The sequence below is a fragment of the Perissodus microlepis genome, chromosome 5, assembly GCF_051167445.1.
Source record: "Perissodus microlepis isolate ML-2025 ecotype Zambia chromosome 5, ASM5116744v1, whole genome shotgun sequence".
Classification (NCBI taxonomy): Eukaryota; Metazoa; Chordata; class Actinopteri; order Cichliformes; family Cichlidae; genus Perissodus; species Perissodus microlepis.
In genome coordinates this window covers 32,124,828-32,148,699 of record NC_140465.1, presented here as the reverse complement: position 1 = coordinate 32,148,699, position 23,872 = coordinate 32,124,828, and the positions used below count along the sequence as shown (strand labels likewise).

Below are 23,872 nucleotides of genomic sequence, written 5' to 3'. Positions count from 1 at the left end.
TGCAGAAAATAGGTTTAGATATTAAACAAATTTCTTCCAGTCAGAGAATGTTGCATATAATTAAATTTTTGCTTGATGCATAAAGTTAAAAGATTAAAACTAATAAAACGAGACTTTTCCATTTGATTACATTTTGTATGATGGATTATGCAGAAAAAGTAGAATTGGGCTGAAAGATCTATTATCACCTATTCAGGTTGTAAATCGTGTTTTTAAAAAGTAACTAAGTAATTAATTACTTTTGAAAATAAGTAATCAGTAAAGTAACGGGATTACTTCTTTGGGGAAGTAATCAGTAATTGGTTACTGATTACTTTTTTCAAGTAACTTGACCAACACTGATAGCAATACAGTTATTATCAGTAGAAATCTCGACAGAAAGAGTAGTTAGACAAAAAAGTTGTATATTTTTTTTGAAGGACTCTGTAACTTTGTCTCGCCATCACACTAAACTACCTCCTCCAACCAGTAAGACATTGTAATTCGAAAATACCTCTTGTCTGCCTCTTGTCTGTTAGGATGCCTGGGTCGTTGACCCAGAGGTTTGAGTTTATTGTATTATTTATCATTTCTAGTCTTTTTGTTTCTTTGTTAGAGTTCTGTCTTATGGTTTATGTCTCTGTGTTCTCTAGTTGCTCTGTCTCCCCTGTCAGCTGTATCCCCTTGTCAAGTTCGCGTCTCTGTGTTTCCTGTTTTACTTTGAAAGTCCGTGTCTCATGTAAATGCGTCTGGTTTTGCTTCCTTTGTCTCGTTAGGCCTGATTTGCCCCAGCTGTGTTTCCCTCCTGTTACCCATTCCCTGATTGCTCCATCTGTGTATTTTAGCCCTGTGTTTTTCTGTGTCCGTGTTGCGATCTACCCTTATCTTGTTGTGTGTTCTGTCTGCGTAAGTGTATTTTGTATTCTAAGTTTTGTTATCCTTTTGAGTTTAGCATTAAAGCTGTTTAAGTTCACGTTTGTCTCCGGAGTCTGCACTTTGGGTCCTTTTCCTGCCTGCACACAGCCATTCCATAACATTGTCTAGTGCTTGTACCTTGTACCTGACGATTTTCAAACAAATACTTTTTTCCCCACTCATATATAAATCATTGAAGCACAAAAAGGCACCTAACTCAAGGGATGAGCCAGTGTTGTGTCACAGATGACAGAAAATTTTGAATTTTATCTTTAGGCACTTTGTCAGTGTCAGTGTTTGTTTTTGTGTTGCAAAAATACATAATTTATTCTTGTTTTGTTCGTTGAATCTGTGAAGAATGCCAGAGATGACACCGTTTAACAAGTATAAAATAGTATTTTTGCACTAACAAGATGATTTTTAAGAGCTTATCATCTTACCATCTTTGGAGATGGTTTTGGATCAACCAGAGACTTGGCATGTCAGAGCAATGTGTGCAGTGTCCATTAAAAAAATGTGAAAAGTGGTGGAAAAAAGAAGAAGAAACAGGCCTAAAAAGGTATATTCAGCAAATGATCAGTACCTGAAAGTCCTGTTCTCAAGAAATGGGGGAAAAAAAATCTTGACAAGACCTGACAGAGGATTTGAGAGATGCATTTGGCTCTATAGTTGTTTCAGGTACTATTCGCCAAAATCTCATCAGAAAAAGCCTCAAGGCAAAAGTGTCTGTCACACATGTTACAAAAACTATTCGATTGTGCTTTGGTGGAGAATAGTTTATTCATGGTTTACTAATATACCCTAATAAGTTGATTTAAAGACTGACTTTCCTCAAAATGTCCCTGAGAATTACTGCAATCCTCTGACTACTGATCCTATATATATGTATTATTTTCTTGTTTAATGATAACAGATTTTCTCGCACAATCCTCCAGCAGGAGACCTTGTGATTCAGACTGCTTGCAGCTTGTCTATTGTGTGCCAGTGTGCACTCTGAGCATGTTGCTGACAGTGATTTGTGTCTGTAGAGCCTGAATGGGCACTGCTCATCGAACATATTTGACGCCCTTGTTTTATAGATTCTCCAGTTTTGACTGTGCACTAATGGCTACCACTCTGTTAGAATATGTTCGAACAGCCAGGAAAGTCTGAAAGACCTCTTAAAATACATCTATCATCTTCTTCATAATGTGGCGCCCACAGGAGACGCAGCCATCCCTGGAGTTTTCCTTCTGAACAATGGTTCCATTTGGACGGGTCGATGAATGGTCATTCAGAGCAGTGTTTTTTTTTTCTTTTCTTTTCTTTGAAAGGCTGGAGAATTTTAGGTTGAGGTTTAAAAGAAGGACTCCCAGGTCTGTCCACTTCACATTGGAAAGATAAAAGCCTCATGACTCAGGTGAGATGTGTTTTAATATTATGGAGCTTTTCTCAGAGAGTTGACACTTTCACGTTGAAGTACTGTCTGACAAGCCAAGTAACTCTCTGATGTTGTCAGGGTGTGATTGGTCAGACCTTTGCTCGGTATGCTCTGTATTCTCACAAAAATCTTTTCCAGCTTCTATTTCTGTCAGTATTAACAAGGTAACAGAATAATTACAAATGTAAGCAGTGATATTTAAAGCATTTTCATTTTAAAGCAAGCAGTGTTCTCCAAAATTAGATATGTTCACCAATTTCTCCATTCCCAATGCATAACAAATGCAAGACTCTTGCTTATCTCACTTACACACAAGCCATCCTTTGGAGGCATTTTGTGATGCACCAGGTTATGGTGCACTTTCTCTCTCAGGACTGTCATTCTCAACACATAATTCTGCAATGCAAACGGTTAGCGGTGTGATAGGGCATGTTTTAACCCAAGCTTAATTTGCACATAGGCACAAATAAATGAGATAAACATCCATTTTCTCAACAGTTTATCCAATTTGGGGTGACAGAGAGACAGAAAACCATCAGTGCTCACCTACAGCTAATTTGAAATAACCTGTCTTTGGATTTTGGGAGTAAGCCAGAATAGCTGGAGAGATATGAACATGGAGGCACAGGGAGAACGTGCAAACTCCACACAGGAGAATTTAAACCCAGAACCTTTCACTTTTTTTTAGTTCAATATCCATTTATGGAGAGATGTGTATGTGGAGTGAACACTGTGTGCCTTTCTGATCATAACAGCTTCATAACCAAATCATTTTCAAATTGGCTGCAGATTGGCTGAAATCCAGAATTCAGCTTAAAGTCCTTCTGCTCCTTCTGGGCATTTCTCCTCTACACTCGTACTGATTTTACTCCTCATGTGTTTGTATGCCATCACTTCTTTGTGGTCTCTCTATGCTCTTAACCTCCAACTGATCATTGCAAATTGCTGCCCCACCGCGAGGTCAATTGTGTTAGAAGTTTCTTTCCATTAGAAAAAGGTTCTTACTCCCCATCATTGCCAAGTTCAAGCTTACAGCAGTTAACAACATCATACGTATTAGATGCAATCTTTCATGTCACACCACAAGCAGATTTGACTGGTGACATTATGTTCTTTCACCAGTGTTTTTGTGGTCAGTCTGTTTAAACTTCAGATCATATTACAATGTCTTCAGAGTGACATAAAAATAAAAACTAAATTACTTTGTCCACGGAAAAGGGTATGAGGCTCCTGGCATGCTTTTCCACATGGAAAAGCACACTAAGTGACAATAACTCAAAACTACATGGAACGAACGTTTAGAAAATGTGCAATGTAACTGTTTCCATTTAGCAAAAACATTTGAATTTGGGTTATTTTTCCATTGTGACTGTACTACTGTATTCACTGGGGGCAACATACTCTCTCAGGTAGATTTAGAGACAGGAGCTGGAGCTAATGGTGCTGGCTAACAAGTGACACTCTCTCATTAAGTGGGAAGATTTGTCTGAGTGGCCAGTCAGGACATTACACAAGGTCAGAGCTTCTGTCTGCCATGGGGAAATAAGTGAAGTAGAAAAGAGAAAAGAGGCCAAGCAGACAGGCTTAGAGACAAGATGCTTGCTGTGCTGTCTGAAAGCTCCTGTCCTCTCAGGCTGGCAGGGCTTGATGTGAGCAGAGTTTGAAGTTTGGACTTTGGTCACTGCTGCTTTTGAACATGGTGCTATAACATGCCTGTATGATGTGTGTGTGTGTGCCTTGTGTTGGACCGTGTATCTATATAAACTAACTTTACTGACCACTGGGTGAAGTAGAGACTCTTTCACAGGTCTATGAGAGTTGCTACCAGAATTGGAAATCAATAATATAGATAGGATACACATTAGGAGATCCAAGCGGTTTTAACAGCCCCATTGTCATTCCACCACTTTTGTAAAGTGCAGGGAAGCAGGCTATTCTTTCAAAAAATCTTTTTAGTTTTCGTAAGACTGAGGAAGATAGACAGCTACACAAACAGAGAGACAAAGACAGAAGGAGAGAGGCAAAGACAGATCGAGAGAGGCAAAGACAGGAAGCCTTTAGACAATCACACTGAAAGCGCATTTTTGACACATCTTCTGTTCGACAGCCATTCACAGAAGCTTTCAGGATGTAATTTTTTTCCAGACCATCAGCCACTGAAGTGATCCATGGTTGTTTTCTCATCAGGGCTAAACACTCTGTATGACTTGCCCTTCACCAAGGAAGCTGGCCTTCATGAGCATGTTTGCTAATAATATATTCTGAAAAAACTAAACTTTTCTTCTGTGTTAAAGAGCTTGCAATGTGTGCCCATTTGAGCTAAGACAAACATACACTCTAAGATTTAAAGTGTCTAACTAAAAATTTGTTACACATATATAAGAAGTAGAGTATCAAACACCTATACAATATTAGAGTCATATTTTTTCAAATGTAACATCTAAGGGATGTTACATTTACATAAGATGTAATATTAGGGAACAGCCATCAAAGTTATGATTACTACAATTCTGGTTTAATCAGTTCAGCTTTAATAGAGCTTTAATGTGTATTGTTCTAATGTATAATCTGCACAAGTTTCAGTGAACAACCTTATTTGTTTTGCGCTGCTGTAGTGATATCACAGCTAGAAACTGTGCCTCTATATCTAAAGCATCATCTGGGTCTATCTGTATTGGAGCTGTACACTGGTGTGAATTAGAGATAAGGTGTTTAGAGCAAATGTGACTGTGGGAGACACTAACGTAAACAGGCCTAAAAAGTTAAAACAACACATTCAGAAATGAAAAAAAAAAAAAAGGGGGGGGGGGTGTTGTGTTTCTCTCAAAATTAAATTTAGCGTTATCTCTTGTTTATTTATTTCTTTGCAATTTATAATACTGGAAAAAAAAATTCTTAAGTCAACACACTTCTCTTTATATTTTGCAAGGAAACTGGGAAAGGTTCAATTATTTATTGTTAAACAAACAGAAAGGTCGTTTCTAAGTTATTTGTAAGGCAAAAACACTAATGTGCTTGAAAGTCAATATTTGGAATAACGACCTCTATTCTTGAACACAGCCTGAACTCTCTTAGACAAGCTCTCTTGTAAAAAGTAGTCCTCAAGAATAGTTCTCCAGGCTTTTTGATCCCAACAACAAGTTCTTCTTTGGATGTTGGCTGTCTTTTGTTCTAGTCTCTGTCAAGATCATCCTACACTGCATCATTAATGTTGAGATCTAGGCTCTGGGGAGGCCAATCCATGACTAATAGTGTTCCACTACGTTTCTATCCAGGTATACTTTTACTGCATGAAGCCATTGCCAAATGGTACTGGATGGTGGAGCAAAATCTGCTGGTACTTTTCTGCATTCATAGTTCCTCAACACTGCAGACAGCCCCAAATTTTGACAAAACCTCAAGTGTATTCAACAGAGAGGTCTAGGAATTCATTGTTGGACCTCTCTGGTGACCTGCTCCATACTTTCTGACAAGAGTTTGTATTAAATATCTTGAATTTGGATTCATCCCCCCATAAGATCTTTTGTCTCGGATTTTTAGTCTCGTTCTTTTAGATTTTGGCATTCCTTTTCTGCCTATTCTCTTTTTTAAAACAGCGAATAGTGAAGGTCCAGATGTAGACGACTTTTACTCAGTGCTGTAGCTCTATGATGAATAAAATTGCATACCATGCAAGTATCTCATAGTTAGCTACATTTTTAAATTTTATTTTAAAGCCCTGCACCAAAAAGAATAGATGACATCAAGAAGTGCTGTTAAGATTTGGCTGTTACACTGACAGTAATTTCCCCAAATACCACTGGACTCATAAAAGCATCACTTTGAACTGTCTTTTAGGCTCATATCTGTCTAAAAGCTTCACATACTGTAGATCACAGTGGTTTTTAGTGACAATGCTGAAGACCAAACCCTTCTCTTTTGGAGAGATTAATCTAAATGTTAATCTGAGTCTTAATGCCGCTGCTTATTTCCATGTTGCAGCTCTGCTTTGTATGTATGTGGTGCTGTGCTTCGTATTACTTATTGTTTAACTTAGACAATTATATTCACCAATGCCAATTTCTCATCTTCAAAATGTGTGTAGTTATTATGGGTGAAAGTGTAGTTAAGGAGCCTTGGAAAAAGTGGAATCTTTGTCAATATTTATTCTTAAAAAATGCACAGTAAGTGTTTTAAAGGTCAGCTTTCCCAATAATAGCTCATCACATCTACTTAGTTTCTTGTACACGTTGTTGTTCATTGAATGTGAGATTCTGTTTGAATGAGAAGAGCTGTTATTATGAAGCTTTGGCTGGAAATGTAGGCCGTTCATTGAGGCAAAATTCGATAAAATTTCCTAACATAACAAAGGAAGGAGGGTGATGATTAAAGACGTATGTAAATCAGAAAAAAAGCTAAATTAATATGTCCTGAGTGAGGCACCCAGTTATACCTTGATATTCTAATTAATTTTCTAGTCACAACTTGCACTGATTTAACAAATGCAGTTATTTTGGTAAATGGTTGTTGCTGTTGTTGAATTACAACAACAGCAGGTCCTGTAACTAGTTCCCAAGAGAAAATAGATAGTGCTTTCTACAAATGGACATCCAATAGCATAGCATATAGAGTTCAATATACTATAGTATAATTGCCTAATATAGGAATAGAAATAGACACATGACACAGTAAGATTATTTGTGTCCATTTTGAGAGTTAAATTTTTCATGACACTTACCTGCTGACAACTGTCTATCCAGAAAAAAAGGGTGACACAAAGGCGTAAAATGAAATAATAATATTAATTAAAAAGTACAAAGGTCACACATTTCATATCCTGTGCATATATCAAATAAATATCATAAAAAAGGATTAACTCTTATTAAGCTTTAAATTAAGTTGTTAAAATTCAAGTTATATAGTGGAGCCTCCAGTACCTGATAGGGTCTCTCCTCTTGGCTGCCATTTTCAGAGTCATCTTCAACATGAAACATTTTAACGAGATCTTCTTTACCAAAAACATGGGGATACTTGTAAGATTGCACACACATGTTTGAGGTGTGTCTTTTTTGGGAAAAAAGAGAGGCATGAGTGGGGTCAAATTCAAAAAAGAAAGCAGTGAAACTAATTAAATTAACTCTTTTTAATTACCTGATATTATTTTGACCAAACGACAAAATTAATTGTTTCTTCTATGGAGATAATTCATCATTGGAACTCTGATTAAACATCTGCAGAGCAGGTTTGAGAGAAAAGGCAGTTTCTGGGACACGATGTTGGCGCGCACAGGAAGGACTCCTGTTGTTTTCTTAAGAAACAATGCACCTGCTTTTCCCAGGCTAGTCTGTTTTTGGCCAGCACATTATGCTTGAACAGAGGACATCCACCCCAACAAATTGACATTTGGTAGTATTGACAACACGTTGTGTATGATTCACCTGACTGGTGAGTCTGCATTGTAGGACCTGAATAATCCCAAAACACATGTAAACACATCGATCTATGGATTCATCCATCCATCGATCCAACTATCCATTCATCCACGCAAGCTTGAGTACTCAGAAAGACACAACACAGACATGGGAGGAACATGAAAACTCCACATCTTCTTGTTGTAAGGTGACAGTGCTAACCACAGTGTTTTTGTTTTTCCACTAGTGAAAAATTGTAGCACATCAGTACATCTACACTTTGACCAAAATCTGTGACTGAGATATTTTAGCTGAGGATAGAAGTATAATTTTCTAAACAACACAAGTAAATAGGTGCTCCATGTAAGAAGTGATTTGCCTCAAGTGAGTTCAAATACCTTGGAGTCTTGTTCTCAAGTGGGGAAAAAATGGAGAGGAAGATTGACAGGTGGATCGGGACACTGTAGTAGTAGCGTTGTTGTGAAGCGAAATCTGAGCCTACAGACAAAGCTAACAGCGTTCTTGTCAATTTATGCTCCTAGCTTTACACATGGCCGTGAGCTGTGGGTATGGAGTGAAAGAATAATATTGTAAATGCAAATGGAGAAAAATGCGTATCCTTCGAAGGATGCACAGTTTCTCAGTTTTACCCCTGAAGATAGGGTGACCTAAGGGCACTCAATAGAAAAGAGACACAGGGAGAAAGCTTATGCGGAGACAAACTCAAGAGATACATCTCTGGGTAGGATTGGAAACAACAGTGTATCACCCAGAAAGAAGTGGAGGTGTTGGAGGGGGAGTAGGCAGTCTAGGCAGCTCTACTTGGGATGTTGTCCCTGTGATCCAGAGGAGGATAAGAAGTAGTTAGTTGCATACATTTGCCAGTATTACAATTAGTTTGATCTGGTCACCCTGAAGTACGGAAAGACTGAAAAATCAAGGTGATTTGGATTTGGGAACATGGCTGCAGCTCTGTTGGCCTCAGTGGGATTCTTGGATTTGCAGCGGTACAGTAAAAGCTAGGGTTACTGAGATTGTAATGCCACATTTAAATGTCTCTTTTTTAAAATATATTTTATACCATTAGTGATTATGATCTTTGTTTCAATTTTTAAAAAATATATCAAAACATATCTTATGTTTACTGTAGGTGCACCTCTGTTTTGAGACATACTTCATCTATGACTCTTAAATATCAGCCCCAAACATTTTCAGTCTTCAGCCTCACTGTATTAGACCAATTTAACAGTGCTTTACTTCAGTCTGGCTCCACACACAGATAAGAATATTCCAGAGCAGCTGAAAGAACCCTCTCCTTTCCTTCATCATGTTATCTTTAAGGCATATTCTCTCATTTCCACCGGATACTGTCATGTTTCTGGGTCCATGTTTTACTTCTCTGCTCGGCACAGGGAATCCTTAACTGAGAAAGTCAAAGGGAAATTGGCCCTTCTCGTCCTGTCTTTTTGAGTCACTTTAGAGCTCTCATATTCTTTTATTCCTCAGTTGTAAATAATGCCTTTTCATTGCACGCATGCCTTAGCTCAGTACTGTTTTGAAAGTATTTTATGAATATCAGGATTTGTTTGAAGTTGACGCCTATTTCAAACTTATATCTCCTGGCCTTCTAGTTCAACCCCTCCCCTTTCCTCATTCTCTTTGATATGCAGGCAGTGTACACAGAGCTGATTGAATTTGTATTCATCTTTTTTCTAACTTCAGAAAATGCTTTACTATTACTATATTTTTGGTAGTTCCAAAGAAACACTACAGTCATTTACCCTTGATGTCTTTTAGTGAAGACTGCTAAATGGGGGGGGGAGAAGAAGTAAAGGTGTCTGATTGATTTGGAGATTTAGTTTGCGTTCTAACTGCACTTCCAAGTGTTATACACATGAGAGGGAATGTTCTGACATATGCTTCTGAGATTTTAAAACTGACAGTGTAGATTAATTTAGTAATATGCCCTAAAAAACTGCATTTTCCTAGTCACAGTACACTACACACTACAGTATAGCAAACGTCTCTTACACCCCCTAACAGAAGCACACTTTGCAGTGTGAATCTCAGGTTTGACATGCTGTCTGTCATTATCATTGTCTTGGCCTAACATCTCTGTCACTATAACTTTTTGAGTCACTGCCTAAAGTTTGATTCTCTTTGAAAATGTAAGTAGAGTGCAAAACACAGGTTGCAACTGTTAGCTATTTAGAAAGCTTTCGAGGTTCCAACACTGCTCACTGGGAAACAGACAGATGCACGTGATTTATTTTCCCACATCTACACACACAGACAGATACACAAACAAACACACACCCGCACAGATACACACACACACACACTCTGACTCATAACTTGCTGTGTTTTTAGCCATAGGGAAGTCCTTTATCCACATAACTAGATTAACTCACAGTGAGCACTGATCAGCTTAATTTGGATTCAGCCTACTTAGCCTTCCCTGGTCTGCCTGTCAGTCTGCCTTCATGTTCATCTATCATTCTGTGTGTTTGAATGGCAAAGTATTTGTCTACATGTCTCTCTGTCACTTTATTTACACGCCTCTCTCTGTCTAGTCTTTAACAAGGATTATATTTGCAGCAGTTTTTAGCTTTTTTAACTCCTTTCTCACTTACAAAATTATTTCAAGCACATTTCAAGCATCATTTAAAGTTTTTTTTTTTCTTATTCTTTCCTTTTATTTTTTTAGTTTTTGCTTTTAATTAATAACACCCTGACAAGGATTGATGAATATAGTGTAGCTTTTACTTTTCCCCCAAAAGAAATGCAATTTGCTCTAGAGTCTTGTTTTTTTTTTCCTTTTTTAAACCAAATGTAATGAACTCATTCTGCCTCTGTGTCTTGGCAGGATGTCAATGCAATATATTGACCACATTAGTCTCTCAGTGTTTTTGGATTGCAGAATCTCTAGGATGTCCCCAGGGACTCATTGACAGCAAACATACAGATATATGTAAAAAAAAAAAAAAAAAAAAAGAATTTGATCACCATTAAGTCAACCATTACACAAAAATGTGATATGTCTCTCATTACATTGGTTTACAAGTTTACAAGTCACAGTAAATGTTATATTTGTACACAGATAATTTGTGCTGTCCAATCAGTCACTCTGTTGGGTAGAGGAAGAGAACTCACAGAGTGAACATGGATATTACATATCACCAGAGAAAACAACAACAACAACAAGACCAAAGAGTTCGTAATATGGCAGAATTGTAGATGATAAAAATCTATTTAAATGCCATGTAGCCCCACAAAAATACTTTTTGACTAATAGTTAAACTGTTATTTTTTTGCTATTTTCAGGACTGTTATCTTGAGCTCACTTCTACAACCTCGATTTTCCTCAGTGCTTAAGTTGGCTGTCAGGTAGTGCTAGTGTTTGGAGTTTTGGTCCTGAAAAAATAACTTCTGACAACATTCAGAAAATATTGTCATCTATTATTTATTCTATGTGGTTGCAACCCCCACTCCAGAGAAGTTTGTTTTGTAATCTTTTTTTTTCTTTAGTTTTTCAGATTCACCTTACCGCATAATTAACCTAAGGCCACAATCACTCAGGTCTAGAGACTGGTTGGCAACCCCCTAGGACCCCACAGGTTGTTTTTACTTTGTGTAAACAGTCTCTTTTTCATAGTTTCAGTAGTACTCTGTAGTTAGTGAGTGTTTGTGGACAAAGCAGCATCTTCCATGCAAATTGCAACTGTGGAAATTTGTTAGCAACCAGAACATTCACAAAGAGGTTTTCAGTGCAGTTCTCTATGCCTCTTTGTGACCAATTACACCTGGCCAGGGGGTAGCCAACTGGTCTCTAGAAATGTGTGACTGGGGCTTGTTCTTATGACAGAGGTTACACTGCATTTTTTCATGTTCATTAACTTTAGTTTCACTGCATATTCTCCCCCTTGTCATCCTCACTTTCTGCAGTGTCTCTGTGTCTTCTCAGATTGAGATGCTACTTTATGGCAATAATAATAAGCCTTGTTTGTTACTGAGGTCTGAAGCAGAAAGAAAACAACGTGGGGGCAAAGGCTCGAGAAAGTGATGGACACAAAATGGGAGAGGATGACGATAAGTAGACATGAAAAGTAGAATACTATGAAAGGCCAAAGGGAAGGTGGGGAGAAGGAGTGTTACAGAAAGAATGAGATGCTGAGGAAAAGAAGAGGGAGACAAATAATAAGGGATGGAAGGAAAGTGAGGATAAGTGAGGAATGGAGGAGAAGGTGGGGGGCAGCAAAGAGGGAGCTGAGGAGGCGCTGGGCCTGGGGGATTGCTGTGCGTTTATCCTCCTCTGCAGCAGGCTTCTGAAGCACTACCTCAAGAAAAGACTTTAAAGCAGGGTGGCTACAGCTCTGTGCTGATCTGTTAATACCCACAGATACATGAGGCTTCGCCATAGTACTCTGGGGATGGGGTGGAGCGGGACAGTGTGTATAAGTGTGCATGGGAGTTTGTGTGTGTGGTTTTTTTGTTACGTGTTCAAGGATCATATCATATCTCTGCAGACGATTTTCCATCCCCACCGTTAGCTTGCTCCAACTCACCCTGAGACATGAAGTTACCAGAGCGATTAAAAGATTAGATTGGGCTATCATGTGGCTGTGTGTCACCTAAAGCTGGTGGAGCTGGGAGGTGGGAGGTGTATGACTATCCTGTTTTAAGATCCTGTATAAATAGACTCCTGCCTCCCGGGAATCAGTGTAAAACACCCCCAGAGCCACAGCATGCAGCAGAAAATATACACACTGGTAGGTGAAAAAGCAGTATAGCTGCTTCTCAGAGGACCGCGTTCTGTGCTCTCGGGGAGTCTATGCGACTATACAAAAGAGGGCATGGTGTGATGATTAGAAGATGTAACGATTATTTTATTTTGGGGTATTCCTCCTATTTCCTTTCTCATAATGTGAAAAATGGTTTAGATTCTTTTTCAGCACACAATGAAACAGTGAAATGGTTAAAAAGTAAAACGTCTCATCACCATTCTAAACAACTAATTAAGATGCATACCCATATTCACTGACTTATGTATTTTTTCAAGTCAGGGGACTATAACAATGATATCTAAAATGATAAAAGTCCCTTCACAGAGGCAATTAGAGGGGAAAAGGAGTGGATGGACAGAATGATAATAACAAACAAATAAAAAACAATGTAACAATCTCAAGCCCAGTGAGGATTTTGCATCAACGGCTTTTGATCACGATAAGCTTCAGGATCTCAACAAGGCCCAGTGCAACTGTTTAGCTGCAGTCTCCAGAAGATTCATTTTGTTTTCTATACTTTGTTTGTGGTGAATAGATAAATGATCATGGTAGAAAATCAATGTCATGCCATTCACTTTTGCTTCAACTTTTTTTTCCTTGAGTTCACATTCACTTGATCACAGCATTACTTTGTTTAGAGTCAAATTTCTGTAGGTATTTGCTGCTTTCTTTCTATCCGCAAGGGCCTCTTATCCACTTGATCAAAATACCCCTATTCTTAGCAGTCTATTAGAATGATATGGTTAACCAAGCATGTGATATATCCTACAATAGTCTTTAACGACGGTGTAAACACAAGTGGTACCGGGTCGCTGCTCTGTGGTACATGCGCACAGAGTCTTTGGAGCTTGTATGTAAATGTGTCCTCTTATGCATGAAATATCACAGTCCTTACAAAACATCTAATCTAATCAGATAGCCTTTTAATCTAATGGTTTAAAATACTAAGGCGGTATTGTTGATTCAGCATGTAGTAGCCTCAAAAGTAATTGAACATTATTCAAGGTTAGCATTCTTCTCCAGGCTGATTTTGGATACAACTGATTCCCCTTTTCATATTGTGTCAGCCTTATCTGGCTACTCTGCCATTTGCAGTGATTAAAAGAGATTTAGGTTCCATTGTGAATTAAAAAATGATACTGACACTATATACTATTTAAGCTGTGGCACAAAAAGGCTCTCTTCAACTTCAAGAGCTGGATAAAAATGTCTCACACACGAGTAATATCTGGGAACATTCACTCACCAAAGATTATTTCATAAATATTCTGCATAGTTTTTTGGAGCCCTTTATAGTATATAGCCATAAGGCACACCAAAGAATATCTGTCATGCTTCAATCAAACGAACATCTAACCAAGTCCTTGTGATTTCCATTGAAGTGCAACCTGATAAATTGTAAATACTGTTCTACCAAATTAAGAGGCCTAAATCCTGGAGTGTCATGTTGCTGACTGAGTCTGTGGCTTCTAATCTAAACATGCAGTTACAGGGCAACTGGGTATCAGGACAAAGTTTGTAGACTCCAGTTGCACAGTAATTAATAGTTAAATACCTGTGTCACAGTCTCAAGGGTCCACTGCATCTTACCCTCAAGGTAAGAGTGGCAGACTCAGTCGTTGTGTAGGACAGGACTGTGCAATGGCTGCATCGGGGTGAGAGGATGTGGGGGTATGAGGGTATGCATGTGTGTGTGTAGGGATGGGCTTGGGGGGGCATTGCAGATCTAAAGCAGGTAATTAAATGAAGTTCGTAGACTTTACTCTTCCACTCTCCTATGTTTCTTGAAGTATCCCTCACTCTCTAACCTTGCACCTGAGATGAAGATGGCAGTTAATGATCTTTTTTAAAACCACTTTAGCGCCTGCTCTATAGCTCAGTCTTTTACTCTCCTGACAGACCAAGGTTTTTTTTTTTCTCATCTCTTTTTTCTCCTCCTTTTTCATCCTGGGCCCATACACCATTTTTCTCTGTTCCATTAGCAAATTGCCTCCCTCTCTTTTCTCCTCGTTTCCACCATCCCACCTGCCCCTAACACCCCCATTAAAAATCTAACTGGGGGATTAATTTATTTAAATTGGAACAAACAAAGATATTCACTCTAGGGTATGTTTTATTTTTCAGAAGTCGAAGAGGAGACACGGTGTTTGAGAGAGACTAATGTTAGATGGCATAATAAAGACAACCTGAAGGACCTGAGAGCCATCATTCGCTCAAAGTGTCAGCAAGGTCATCTGGCTGAGGGATGGTGAGTCTGTTATTTACATATGCCATGGGCAATGAGGTAATAAGGTCAGCTTAGTTTCTCCATTTTAGTAATTTTAAAAAGTGTTTAGACAACCATTAGCAAACTGACCAGCAATCTGTTTAATTTGCCTACCTATTATCTGCTTTAATGCTTGCATTGACCTGGTAATCTTGCACATCTTTTTAAGACAATAAAATGAAGATGCTTACTGTACACCAGTGGCCTATACACCACTCTAAAGTATCAAACTATATCACCACTGTAGGTAAGCTTAATCTCAACAAAAAAAAAAAAAAGATTATTTCATATCACATGTCATATCATATTTGTATGTACAACAGTTTCATTGCATTTAGTGTAACAAACATGTGATTATAATAATATTGAAAAAAACCCAACTAAATAAGCAGTTTAAAAAAGATATGACTCAGCTCAGATGCCTCACATGCTGCTCCTTGCCTTAATATGTCTAGTCCTTAGTCAGGTTTTTGAATATCAGGGTTAATAACTCACTGAAGGATCCAATCCTCAAGATTACATGTGTTTGATTTTGTTTACACCATCTGCCATCAGATGCAATTGAATGTACTGCATGGTATAATCTGATACATCCGGGGGTGATGTTTTGCTGCTGTTGTGTGTGTGTGTGCGCCTGTGTGTGTGTTTCTGCGTCTGTGCATTAGTGTGTGCAGTGTTACACAGCCCATAGCTATCCCTTAGGAATTGAAAATAGCCTGCAGATGTCCTGCAGGAATTTATTCCAGTCTTATTGTGAACCATGTTCTCCAAGTTAAAATTGACTTGTTATGGTGATATCACATGCATTTTACTGAGGCACTAAAAATACTATGCATACCTAATAAAGTGCTTTGAGTCTGTGATCTTTTTTCTGTAAAAAAAATGAATCTCTCCTTTTTTAATTATTTTTTTTCTGTTTCCAGCTACAGTGTAACAGTGCTACTGTAACATGAAAAGTTGTTCTGGCTTTCAGAAGCCATGTCATCCTATTAGTATTATTATATGATACTATATTGTACCTGTGTAAGCATTTAGCACAGCAGTTATCGCAACAAAAACACTCATATTAATATTCCAATCCAAGTTTGCCATTTAGGTTAGTAAATGAGTTGGTATATAAGGGGTTAACTGATAGGCTCAATGAATTTTGGTGAGGTTTAAGGGTGATGGGAAATACCGGCAATTAATGTGATTTCTTTTTAAAAGGGATAAGTCATTAGTATCAATTGGCCTTTTGTAACAGGAAATACAGACTGCTTAGTGAAAACTGCTCTTCCAGTAAAGAGTTCTTAATCTTTGTTAGAGACATTTTACTCAATAGGCTCACTGATTTTGTGGCAAGAGTTTGGTAAAAGACAATAATTGATATAATTCTAATTTAAAATCCCTGAAACGAGGAAATGGGTTCGCTTAGCTGCTAATTAACACATCATATACTGATAACATAATCTTCACACGAAAAAAAATGTGTGCATCATCATCTTGATGATCACCAAGACTTGTGAGAAAATAGATGATCTGACACAAATATTAAAAAATAAGAAAGCAGTAACGGGACAAAAACGTCTTCAGAGCACAATATCTGGTTCTTTTATTAAAACGTACAAGTTTGTATACACAAGATGTTGTTGTAAAAGTAACTTTGACTTTCAAGGTGTATTCGGGACACATCTAGTCCCTGAGCTCACAGTCTTGGCACAATGTCTGTTAAATGCAAGCACAGATTAAAGATTATACTGTTGACAAAACTGAAAACATAATCTGTAGCTTAATTCAGTTCACTTTTGAATTCTGGGTCAGTTTTGATTGAATTCAGCAGCTGGTTTCTAAATGAGTGGAAAAACAAAGCTTTTTTAAATTCCATGTCATTCCAGTTCATCACTCTTTCTAGTCCATAAAAATGGTGTCTAAGTCTTATATAACACATGTACTTAGATCAATCTATCAGACCAAAATGACAGAAAATACATGACTTCTTACAAACAACCGTGATATTATTATAACTGGTGACCATAACATTGAGCTACAGGGTTGTAATATTGCCCCGGAGAATAATGTGCTTCTACATGAGGACATAGTTCAAAGAAAATTTTTAATGTCTCCAAATCCAGTGGTCCCTGACACTTTCCAAGTCATTTTCTTGTCTGAGCATGTTCATTTCCTGGTCCCTTCACATTAATGAGGCTACCGTGCCCACAGTGGATCAGCTTGTTTTTGACACTTTGGGTTTTGTACAGAGAAAACAAAATATTAAATATTAATTGTTGATTCATTGTTAAAATTTAAATGCTCATGGTTAATCATTTTCATGATTGGACAGAGGCAGAGAGGCTCCTCTCTCGTTCCAGTGTTAATGCTAATGGACTTTCCTGGCTCCAGTGGACAAGCATTAGCAGTATCAATCATTTCCACAAGATATTTGGCATGAATCCAGCACTGTGGAAGGAAAATGTGTTTCATGTGTTCATACAAGGTTTATCAAAATACAACAACAGCAAGTTCTTCAAAGATGTATCACAAGACATACAAAAAGAGGATGTTACATATGAATTATTGTCTTTTTTTCTTGACACCCCAGAGCATCTTCAGTTCAAAGAGGTAGACTAGTGATAAATATGTCACTGGTACCAAGCCAGGATAAGGCATTACTAGCTTTAAATCCCTCAGCACTGATGAAAAAAAGACTTACTGCACACACAGAGAAACTGGTACTTTCAGCAACACAAAGACCTTCACACACACATACACAAACCTATACTTTGACAATAAGTTGTCAAAATGAAAGTGACCTTTGTGGTCTAGTTTCACAGGACAGATGGCAGCCATCAGCACAACACAATGTGGTCTAAGAGGCTGTACTGGAGCCCTCCCTCTTTTCCACGTCTGTTTTACGCTTATTTTATGTCCATGTTCATTATTGCAAGAAAACAAGGTCAAAACACAAAAGATCTGACTTTTTTTTTATCATTTTAAAGCAGCATTATTCATGCTGCAGTGATTCCGTTTATATGTTGGTCCACATTTCTATTTTAATTAGTCAGCTATTAATGTTTAACAGCAATTCAAATTTACATTTAATCTTAAGAAACAGTTTTGCTTTGCCCCTATTATATAATGGGAAAGGGAAGTGCTCTTTAGAGTGTTCCTCCAGCCCCTGCGGTTTAACAACTAAAGATTTGGATTAACTTCTTAAAATGAAAATATAACTCTTACTTCTGCATATCTAAGTTGGGGTTTTTAGGCATTTCCAAAATGTAAACTCTCTTACTGCACTAAAATTTGTAATATGCAAGATTTAACAATGTGTGAATTTTTATGTTTATGGATGAGTGCATGTCTATATTGGTTTTTCCCATCACAGTATTTATGCATACACTTTGTAGACTATCTGTAACTGTTTGCATATGATAGTGTGCTAGTCTCTCTGAGTTCATTTGCTCTAGCTTGTGTACTCACATACCTCTATATGTCTCATAATCCAGGAGACTGGCACACATCATAGCACTGGGAGCAAGGGAATTCAGAGCTGTTCTGCCACATTCATCCGTCTAAAGAAACAGACAGAGAGAACTTACGTGGCAGTGTTTAGCATATTACACAAAATAAAGAAAGAATTTGACTACGCACTGGGAACGACTGCCTCACTGAATGAGGAATCAACTGTGGTGAAGATTCAAAGGGCCAATTTTACACTAGCTTATGAGAAAGGGAGTAAATAGGGATGCACGGTGCCTAGAGACTGCCAGATGTTACACAAGGGAATTCATCTGCAGCAAGAGTGACCATGGGTGGAATAGTTCTAAATTGGCTCTGAAAAATTGGGTCCTCACATACAAACAGATGAAGGGAATATTTGGGATAGAGTGCTTCATGAAAAATGGTTGTCAGTTTATTTCCTTGCATTTTTCATTTCTGCTGTTCTGTTATCAGCTGTTTTCCTGCCTCTTGTTAGATTATGTAATAATGTTACAACAACACATGGCTACTTTTTATTGTGTATCTAACTTTAGATTTTCCCATTTTGCTATAAAACTAAATAAAACAAAGAAACAAACTAAAAAGAGTAATAACTGAGTCATCCCTCTTCAGATTACATCTTCAGGACTACTATTTTGGCTGATTTTGTCTCTAAAATGTGTCTTTTTATGCATAAAAATAAGAGTCTATTCAAAAAATATAAACTAATTAATTAAGATTATAACATAGAAATTTAAAATTTAAAAAGGCCGTATTGTCAACTCAGTATATATTAACCTCAAATATTACTAAACATTATTCAAAGTTATTCTTCACCACACACAATATTCTGCACACAACACCCAATAATGACTTTAGGGTTTGCTTGTATAAATGTGTATATATTAATTCAAAGAATGTATTTAAAAATATAAATATAAAATGTTATAAATGTGTATATAACATTTTACACACGTATTCACAGCCTGACATGACACTCAAAGTTGAGCACAGGTGCATCCTGTTTCCACTGATCATTTGTCAGATTTTTCTCGACAACTTGGCTGGAGTCCACCTCCGGTAAATTCACCTAATTGAACATGATTTGGAAGGGCACACACCTGTCTATATATGGTATCATAGTTGACAGTGGATGTCAGTGCACAAACCAAGCAATGAAGTCCAGGAATTGTCTGTAGATCTCTGAGACAGGATTGTATCAAGGCACAGATCAGGAGAATGGTACAGAAAAATTTCTGCAGCAATGAAGGTCACAATAAATCACAATGGCCTCCATTATCTGTAAATGGAAGAAGAATGGAACCACCAGGCCCAACTTGATTGAGCTTGAGAGGTTCTCCAAAGAAGAAACTGTCAATAAATATTTGTACCAAGTTTGCAGCATCATACTCAAAATGGCTTGAGGTTGTAACTGCTGCCAAGAGCTTCAACCAAGTACTGAACAAGGGCTGTGAATACTTATATCCATGATATATGCATATTGGTCATGGAATTTTGAGGTGAGAAATCAATTGATCCCATTTTGGAATAAGGCTGTAACATGAGACATTATTATTTAAGGTGTGATACAAAAAAAGCTGTCTTCAGTTTCAAGGGATGATAAAAATGTTAGACACTGAAATAGTCTGAATAATAATAATTGGCAGCCCTGGATGCTTGATATGGCAGAGTTTTACATGATATGTCCTTCCTGACACAATCCCAAGGGGGATGCCTACTTCAACTGAACCAACGTATATAAATTGCAACCTGCAGGCCAATTTTCAAGTATCAATAAATCAGCAAGTGAGTAGTGCTATTATTTTACACAATATCTTAGAAAATTTCACAAATTTCAAATCTATTCTTTAAAGGCCTACAGCATGACAGTACATGTATTAATTGGCCTGTATTGTTACAAAGACTGACCTGCACAGCCTAAAAACATGTTCCTTCTGTCATGTCCTTTATGAAGACTACCTAAGATATTGGATTTGATTTGCTGTCAGCCTTGTATGAAGTCCAGTATGAACAGTAAAGTCAAGTAAAGTTGAATTTAAACAAAGTTGAGATTAAACTTTGAAAAACTTACAAAGGAATGGCCACAAAACAGGACTACACAAGTAAAATTGTTACAGCTGAGCTTACTTGAACTTCTTCTAGCTGGTGCAAAGACATTTCGTACTGTAATTCAAAGATACTGTGTAATCCTATAAAAACAATAAAAACATACCCAGTTTGGGACTGCTGTGCGTTCAAACTCTGTTATCGCTTGAGATGTTGTGGTTCCGTAGCAGATGGGAGAGGCAAGAGGCAACAACATAGTGCAGTCTGATCATTACACTGGGAAAGTGTTTGTGAATGTGAATCTGTGTGTGTGTGTGTGTACGTGTGTGTACGTGTGCAACCTTGAGGTTGAAAGAACCTCTGGTGTAATAATTCTGTGTGTTAGCTATGGCAGGTGGTTGGCATGCTCCATGTTGAATCTTTATTGATCTTTTATCTTTTAAAAAGTACAAGACAGGTTTTTGTTTGTGCATCACAGAAAGTGGTGATAGTTGTGGAACTGACGTGGACATTACAGTTAATACCAGGGCAGGAATGTATAGTTAGTACATGTAGTACTTGTTTGTCTTACAGTACATGTTGTTTCTCTTTTGTTTTGAACTTAACATATAGTAACTGAGACAAAGAGTCAGACTATGACTGCTACTATGAGTTGGGCATTCAAAGTTTCCCTAAGTCATTGTTCTTTATTTCGGAAGCTTCCCTCATTTCTTGTGAGTTTGGCTTTCTTCTTTACTCTGCACTAGTTGAAGAAAAAAGAAAAGGGAAAAAAATCCAGAGACATGAAGCTGCAATAGAAAACTTGTTAGGTGCTACCCCTTTCTCAGATGCCATAGTGAACTAAGCAAAGGGATCTTTAAGGGAGCAAAGGGACTTTTAATGAACTGGCACATTATTGATCTGTGGACAAAACAGTCGTTAATTATGTGTGGGTGGAAATTTAATTGAGGGAGTGAAAGAAGGTCTCTGCTTGCTAAGCTAATGCATGGTCAAGAATGAAGAGAATTTGATTGAGCTCTGTGCCATTGGGGTAAAGGATGAGACACAAACGATCACTCAGCCAATGCCTCTGGATTTTCCCTGCTCCCTTTCTCTGCCCAGGCCTTTCTTTGTCTTTTATCAAGTGCCGCTTGTGTCATTCAACTATTCCTTTGTTTTCAAATTAGGAGGAAATGCCTTCAATTAACCTGTATAAATGGCAGGAGTTAAGTGTCTAAAGAATCCGGAGAACGAGCATATTGACTCAACATGTGATGTGTGTGTGTGTATATTTGTGTGTTTATGTATTATGGCATCCATCTTTCTGGGGTTTGTCCAATCTTGTGTATATCTCTGATTTGTAGTTGTCGGTTATCATCAGGCAGTCAACTGTTTTATGGCTCTGCTCACTGAGCCATATTATGTGCCAGCAAAATCTCCTCTATCTCAGCTGAATGTCTGTGTGAACCTTCTGAAAATTGATGGCCATTTAATTCAAATGATTTTTCTGTTAGCTTATATTAACTAAGAAACAAATTCAAAGAGAGTGACAAACCACGAAAGGTGGAAACATTTAATTGCAGTATTCTTTCGTCTCTTATAATGAGCAGTAACACGGTATGAACTTTTCATTCTTGCATTTTCTGAAGTTGAGCCGTTCTAAATAAAGGCTTTCAAGTACACACAAGCCAGGACACTAAACACACTGAGTCATTAGATCATCTGTTTAGAGCAATCAGATTACACTTAAGTCATTACTGATGGTGTGGCATACACCCAAAACAACCATATAACAGCACACTGCAGACGTTTCTGTAGCTGAATGAAGGTGATGTTCAGCTGAAGAACTACATTGTGTAATCCCTGCAGGGGATGAGTTGTGTTGCTTATCCAAGAGTGTAGATGCTCAGCGTGACTTAGATTCTCATTAAAGGAGCTTATTTATCTCTACACTTCCTAAAGAATCAAGGCTGGCGTCTTGAAGTCTTTGGGCTGGCAGCAATTACCGTACCTATCAAGTAGCTTCATAACACCTGTTCCGTGTCATAAGAAAGATGTGCCAAGCTATTACTCAGTTTTCACAAGGTGTAAGTACTGAATGCACTCTCAAAATGGATTTATGTAAAAGGATCAATTTCTTTGCATGAAAAAAACCCACCCATTTTAGTAGTTAAAAATATAGCTTTGCCATGTTTTGAGAAAAAAGCTTGTAGTTGTGAGGCTTTTAAACCTCTTGTGTTTGAGAATTTTAACTTTAACTAATTTTACAGATATACTTTGCATTTGCTAACATTAAGTTTAGAGGCTGTTATTCTAAATTTCATCCAGCACAGATTTGTTGAAAAGGGCTACTTTGTAAGATAAATGCCTTTCATTATCTTTGTTTCAATCGCTATGTACTCTCTTTATGAGTCTAATTTTGCAATTCTCATGCCATATTCACATCATATGGCACACATGAGCTCTGTCTCTGGAAAAAAAACACATTTTAATGTAATTTAATCAATTAAAATGATCTTCGCTTATCTTGCACCTAGTGATCACTTAAATCAAGTTGCTATCACTGGTTAGCCCTTCAGTGATCTAGACTCTGACTTGAGTGGGATCACTAATTCTTCAATGAACAGTTTTATTCATGCTAAAATGATTGTGGGCAGCTTCCCAATAATAACATAAATCATATTTGTATGAGTCCTAATTTGAACTTCTGTGTAGTTCCTAGGAGTGATTGTGGATGCTTGATAAATATGTACTCTGATCCTATATGATGAAATACAAAGCAACTTCTTGAGCAGAGGGTATTCAGCATCCAATTTAGCATATGAAAAGATAAATCCATTTTATCTTTTAAACCTTTTTAATAATGCAAACATTCCTCACGTAGTGTCAGAGACTGGTAGTAGAAAATTTTTCTGCTGAGTGTATTGTGTGACTACTAGCCATAATACCCCAACGCTGCTTGGAGGGCTATTACTGTCATAGTAACAGGGGGTCATTAAATGGCTAGCAGCTGTGACTATTTGTTTTCTTTTATGTTACCTCAGTCCCGCAGCTGTGTTCTCTGTGTATGAGCACGAAGAGGAATATATACATGATTGACTGTGCAGGCTTGTGTGTGTGCATGTATGTGTAGTTATTTATTTATTTATTTGTATGTTATTTTTATTTTTTTTTTTTAGGGTCATAACTTTCTATTGTGCTATGATAAATACACAGTACGAGTGTTCATGGGGCTTTAAAATCAAACTATGAGCTGGCCCCTACCAGAGCACTACACACTGTGGTCAGACACATAACTGATATGGATCGGTTCATGGCTTATTTCTGTATTTCTCTCTTTTTTGTTTGTTTTGTTTTTAGTTAGCTGCTTTTATATTTTTAGTGTCCCGTAAATTATTTAGGACATGAAATTGTTGAAGGCAAGCATTGAAGTTGCAGATACTCAGTGTCATTTTACACAGTTCACAGAAAAAGAAAAAAGAAACACTGACCTTCACTGACCAATATAGACATGCACTCATCCATAAACATAAAAACACTGACCACTGATCATTCCAAGCCCAATAAGTGTTTTTATAAAGGTTTTGTTTAAGTTGAGATTTAAAAAAAAAATCTT

The 23,872-nt window shown here is 37.5% G+C and overlaps 1 protein-coding gene across 2 annotated transcripts in view; it reads left to right on the top strand.

Annotated features, from left to right (window-relative positions):
- The window catches only part of cdh22 (cadherin 22), a 178,045-nt gene that overhangs the window by 29,324 nt on the left and 124,849 nt on the right, over nt 1–23,872 (top strand). Inside the window, exon 2 of one of the 2 annotated variants that reach the window (XM_084929423.1) lies at nt 14,613–14,736. The exons of the other annotated variant lie outside the window; for it this stretch is intronic. The gene's annotated coding sequence lies outside the window, so the exon portion shown is untranslated. The remainder of the gene's footprint in view (nt 1–14,612; nt 14,737–23,872) is intronic. 2 annotated transcript variants of the gene reach the window in all.